Source organism: Acyrthosiphon pisum, chromosome A1, assembly GCF_005508785.2.
Source record: "Acyrthosiphon pisum isolate AL4f chromosome A1, pea_aphid_22Mar2018_4r6ur, whole genome shotgun sequence".
Classification (NCBI taxonomy): Eukaryota; Metazoa; Arthropoda; class Insecta; order Hemiptera; family Aphididae; genus Acyrthosiphon; species Acyrthosiphon pisum.
This window is the reverse complement of record NC_042494.1, coordinates 138187740-138194622: the sequence shown is the minus strand read 5'-3', so window position 1 is coordinate 138194622 and position 6883 is coordinate 138187740.

Here is a 6883-nt window from a genome sequence, read left to right as displayed (position 1 = left end):
GTTCCAGTAGATCGTCGTCTGGACTGGGTAGACTGTAGTCGTCGAGTGATTTTCCACGTGTATGAAGTAGGTCTCCGATTGCTTTGAGACACGCCGCCCTAGCGCCGTCGACGTTTTGGAAGCGCCGATTTGTCTTCCATCATGTTGACTTCGAACAGTTCGAACCGCTGAACACAAATTTGTTATGTTGTACGTTTGTAAGCCGAAGAAAACACATGCGAGTATGGAATTCTGCTAATGTATAATTTAAAATAGCAGTTATTAGAATACGAGCACACTTATATTTATATAGTTATATAAATACATAATTTTAAAGTATATACTACACTTTATTCAAAACTAGCCGACCCATCACAGCTTCGCTGGTGACTGGTTGTTTATTTTGCCTTTGAACGATGATATGTATAATTTTTTATTGCAATTTTTTCGTTTAATGTGATCGGCAAGTAAATATAAAAACGATCATTAAAAACCTGTTGAAATGTTTCTAGCGGTATTAATCTTATATATTTTTATAGCAGAACCCAAGAACTTCATTACCCGTAAAAAATTGTAAATAATTATATAAATTATCGGTGTATAATGGATTGTATTAAACTTGAATTCAATGATATAATTTAATTGTATAAAAAAACGATTCTGAATGGAGACGGTTTATATATTTATAAATTTATTTTTTATATATCTATTATTTATTATAGCCTTTATGTTGAATTAATATTATAATATATAGCTGACCGTCACAGCTTCATCCGTGATCGGTTGCTTATTTTGCTATCCGGACGATGAGATGTATAATTTTTCATTAAAATGCTCTCCCCTCTAAAAACTCTTTTCTGCTCCCTAGTCCGCCCCATCCTTGAGTGTTCCGTCCTCTGGGACCCGTCCACTGCTTCCGCACGTAGTATGATAGAAAGGGTTCAAAGAAAATTCCTCCGTCAAGCTGCTTACAAATTAAATGTAGTCTGTCCACCGCACGATTACACGCCAATCCAACGCCTTTTTTCCTTGGAAAGCCTCACCGATCGTCGTCATTCAGCTAACTTGACATTTCTATTTAATCTTCTTTCATCTAAAATTGACAGTTCTGAATCACTATCCCGTGTTTCATTTAATGTCCCCTCCCGCCGTACACGTTCATCTGTTCCATTTCATATACCTTTCTCTTCCTCAAACTACTATCATCCGTCTTATGCGCATTGCCAACACTGACCCCTCATTCTCTAAAATTTGAGCCTCGTTTCCTAAACTATTAAAACTATTATTATTATACTATTATATTCATGTATTAAAGGGTTCGTCCCGTATTGTAAAATAAAATAAAATAAATAACTTATATTCCATTTAACAAAATGTTCTGTTTAACAAAATATTTTTGAGGACCAAACCAAAATATTAGAACCACATTAATTTAATTCTATTTAAAATGCGATTTTTTTTAGTGCCCACATGAGGCTTCGTAATATAGAAGCTTATCGCTGTACTATATTATAGTAGAATTAATAGTATGTAGTAGCAGATCCGTCTAGAGCACAAGTATAAGTCATGCGTTACTTTAGGGCGACATACAATTTTAAAGAAATTGATAGCTGAGAAATATAATAAATATCTGTAAAGAGCGCCGGTATTAAAATGTTTAGGGCGGAAAATATTTAACGACGGTCCTGATTAGTAGTATACTATATTATTATTTAATTAATAATCTAACCTACAGATGCAAACAGATCTTATTTTGTGTATACTATTTTGTGTTCTTCCACAATGAATATTCATTGAAGTTTCACTGTATTACTTTAACTAACGTGCCTATATACTATGACTGAAAATGTTTGTGTTACACATTTCAACCATATCTAATATTTAATTTGTTTGATTTAATTTCATCTTTTTGTATACTGATATTTTTATGTACTTTTTTACAGACCAATTTAAAAGAAAAAACATGTAAAGATTGCTCATTTATAGTAATGTTTTTGTTTGTTTTGATATCTGAGGTAAGTAGGTAATAGGTAAATATTTTATATTTTGTACCTATTGTTATTAATTTATATTATTCTTTTAGTTTGTATTAGTCATATACTGTGCCACAAATAGTGATATAAATCATCTTTTTTATGGATTTGATGAATGTAGTGACATTAGCCAATTTAGAAATAAAAACTCTGATCCACAACTTCATACTGGTAAAGACATTACCAGTAAACCGCAAGTTTATCAGTAATATTTTTAAATTATCACATAATTAGGTAGTATACATAAATTGTTTTTTTTAGATTCTTAAAAGTAATGGATTTGAAATATTTTAAAAGAGAATGTTTTGAAAGATGTCCAGATTTTGAGGATTAGTATCAATAGTATATATTTGTAATTATTTTTATATTATATCACATTGTTTGCTTTTTGCAAAATTATTTGATTTATAGTTTTAGGCAAGAATCGTTTCAAATGTGTAGTCCCAAACCTAAAACAAACGAATCAGCCATCATAAACATTTAAAAAATGTAATTGGCAGCCTGTCTCAAGTAAGTTTTGTTCAAATAAGTCGTTCTTTAATTCTTATATTACTTTTAAATATTTATTTTCTTCTAAAAATTAAGATTGTAAATTATTTAAGGCCATTCAAAATAATTAATATCTTTGTTTTGATGTACTTGTTGAATTATATTTGTATATATCATTATATTTATTATGATTTACAAAATACAATTTCAATGACTTAGGTTATCATTTTATGTTTAACATTTGGAATTTTTCTGATTTTATAGTTTTAAACTGGTTTTTATGAATAACAATTAAAAAGGAAATGTTTTATTTTATAGGAGGTGATCTGGTGATTCAAGATATACAACACTCTAAATGGGAAATAATGTATCTCTGTATATTTGCTTTTAGTAAGTTAATTTAATATTTTAATATAATAACGGGTCTCCGAGCGTCGTTGGGGGAGACCCCCAGACCCCCCGGTGTCGGTCATGAGTGTTGTCGATATCGGAAGCTGCAGTGGTCTTGTTGTCCGGTCGGCGTCTCGAGGTAGACAGTGTAAGGGTGATACGGAAGTCTGGTGATAAGGATAGGAACACTACGGCAACGTAGCGGACAAAGTCTTTGACAGTCTTGTCATTCGAAATTCGAAATTCCGTAAAAAAATCATATAGACGCGGCTATTTTTTTTATGTCTAGCAGGTCATATTGATGGTGCTTGGAATATGTACTTAAGTATTAGTTATTAGTGTAATACTGTAATAGTGTTATAATAAGGTACCTACTTATAATATCCAACATGTGTATGTACAATATAGATGTCTTAAATGAAAAAAGGGGGATAACTGATAAGTGTGTACCGCTGTGCTGTACAGTTAGTATAATATTGGCGTATGTAAGATTCCGTTTCGAATTGGAGTTGACATTGCGTTGTGTCGCAGATGGAACGATTGTTAATTTGATTGGACAATTTTTGCTTGTCGGTTTCCGGGTTTCCTATGTTTAGATATGATTTTTTTGTAATGGGGAACTACTTATTACTTATTACTATTAGACATTAGTACATTTTATGATGTATGATGTATACCTATTGCTAATTGCTATATTAAAGTAATTTACTAATTTATATTCATTTTATAGGTAGTAATATTTATGGTAGAGGTTAAACTAATTTTTGCTAAAAACATAATTGCATTTTAAAATGTAGGTGTACCTATATAAAATATAATGATATCTATTATACGTACATGGTAGATTTTACGTTGTAATAGTTTGAAGGTCCACTATAATAATAATAATTTTTGTTTAAAATTATAATTTTGTCCAGAATTGAAATTCAAATGTCTATACAAAAAAAATTGTGGTTACATATTTTTTAGACTTCAGTATAGGTATAAACTATGCATAAGTAACTTATATTATTATAAGTGTTAAGTTGTCAAGTCTTTGCTATAAAAATTGAACATTATATAAAATAAATAACAAACCTAGGTAGGTACAAAATGATTTTCAAATTTTCGTGATTTTGACAAATTTTATCAAATTTTAAACTTAAAATGCTAGTAAAAAAATAACCGTGCGTTCGTGCGTATGTATCTTTGATATTTTTTTATTGATACCTATATGAACAATACTTATTATGAGGAAGTTATTGTATTAAATTTTAAATCTTTTTCACCAAATAAAAAGTTTTTTTTGATGATATTTTTAAAATTACACACCATTGTAAAATCAATGCATTCATTCCTCCGCTCAGAATATAAAATTCAAACATCTTTACTTATTAATCTACATTATAATATTATATTATCCGAACAATTTAATTTGAAACAATATATAATTATAATATTTCTGTGCAATAGTTAATACATATATAGCGCGTATAATTATTATGAATAAAAATTATAATATTTCCCATTTTATGTGATATATTTTTTTTTTATATTGATCTTAAAGCCCGGAAACTAGGCCATTAGCTGTTTTGTTTTTTTGGTAGGGGAGGGTAGGTACAATAGGTTTTTGGAACACGTGGGTGTTTGTTTTTGGCAGAAGTTTTTAGTGGGCACCCGTAGGTATCTGCCCGGGTGGGGGACGGCGGCAATTCTCTTCAGACACCGTGCTGCCCGAAGAAAAATGCCACCCATGGCCGAGATTCGAACCGGCGACGGTGCGCGTCGCATCCTCCGCCTTAGTCGCCTTTCGTCCCCCTTATATATATTATATTTTATTTTACCACCTACATACTTTCCCACATAATATAATAATTAATAAATATTATATATAATCACAATATTATTAAATTCGAACATATTTTTAAAATATGTTTACTTTGGTTAGAAAATATTCTAAATTTATATCCTATAAATATAAGAGAGTTATCTTATAAAATATATTTTTATAATGTCATTATAAAATATTTGGAAAATATGAATCTATTATGATAAAAATATAAATTACTTAAATGCTTTTAAGTACATTTTAAAAATATATTAAGAAATATATTTTCTCCGTGACCACGAAAAGATGTTTTGTAAATATTGTCAACTTTTGATTGCTGTGTGGGCAGCCACCTCAGTTATCCGGGTAGGACTTCTGACTTCGTCAACGGACAATGTGAGACGGCCGGGTCACGGAATCAGGTAGGTATGCAATCTGACTGACGCCGAAAACGCGACATAATGTGACAATAAATTTAAAACATTTCCATGCAAATCAAATAGCTGCCGTATTTTTGTGGTTGTCTAGCAGGTCAGTCATCTCGAATGTGCGACGGCCGGCTCACGTCATCGGGTAGGCAGCGGACAGCGTTCATGACTATCACCGAAATCGCAAAATTAAGTAATAAATTCAGAACATTTCGGGTGTCTTCGTCGGATAGCGGACAATTTGCGACGGCCGGGTCACGTCATCAGGTATGCAATCCGACTGCGTCGAATCGCGGACAGCGTTCATTACCGCCACCGAAAACGCAAAATTAAGTAATAATTATATTAAACTATAATAAGTACCTACTATATATACAACAACTAGATAGCCGTCTCCTTCTTGTCATCGAAGTCGGCCGCCATTTACAAAGCAGGCAATGTTTACAAAACAATATTACCAGTATTCAGTTATCACAGTATATTAATTAATCAAATAAATATATATTATTATGTCTGATATTTGAACTCTATTAAATTCAAAATTTTAAATTAATAACTATTGCTTAATATATTATATTTTGTTACGTAACTAACTTATGTAATATCCAATTACTTTATTGATTTATAGCAGAGTGTGGAGAATTAATATCATTGTATATTAATTCATCCGTGAACTGAACATGAGACTGGCATAATGGCAAATAATAGTATTTATTATTTACAATCGTACATTTTAAAAACTAATTAAAAATAACTGTTTTTTAAATGTACGCAACTTTATTCAAGCAGTCAAGTCGGTAACACAGTAACACACTAACAAAAGTCGCAAAGTGCAATACTTTATGGCCTACTGTAATGTCGCAAATCTGGGTATTGAGTATTCGAAATTCATAATATGGTGAATAGTGTCGTCACTTGTTTGAAAACTTGATTGAAAATTTTACTACAGATAGTCGTCACCACCGGGAGCGCTATATGTCCTAAAGAGGCCGAAAAACGTACACTTTAGTATACCAAAACTATAGAAAATTTAAAATATATTATGATAAATAAATCGGTACGAAAACAATTATGTTGGTGACAGAATTGTTTTCATAATACCCATATCGATTTTATATTTCATATATTATTATTATTCTGCTCGCCGTGTTTTACACAAACTAAAAATCTCACATACTAAAATTGTTATAAATCTTTTAAAAAACTTACAATTTAAATAATTATTTTTTTAAACTTGTAGAGAATTTGACGAAAAAATTATTTTTTTAACGTTGACTAACAAAATATGAAATTTAATTCAGTATAATTGTATAACAACAAAAAAACCTTAGATACATATGAATAAATGGAAGCCTGTTGAATAAAGTGACCAGCGTAATCAATGTACAACGTAATTCGATAACTTATAATAATTAGAACAACAAAACCCTAATTATATGAACTGAAACTCAATTGTTTATATAAAGCAGTCAAATACGAACTGTATTTATTTTTAATTAGTTAGTACGTACATTCCTATATTGCAGATTATTTATTTATTTATTGAAAATTTCACTGAATGTTTATATTAGAATTTTCTATACACGACAAAAATTTGAAAATAACTTGACTCTTTTTGAGCTGCTTACGGACATTGTCATTTTTCAATTTTTTTATTTTTTTTTTCTATAAATATCAATAAAATTTAAAATTTTATTTGTTTGGTAAAAACGCGTGAAAATTTAATGCAAGGCTCCTGATATATTGTTACAATAGCA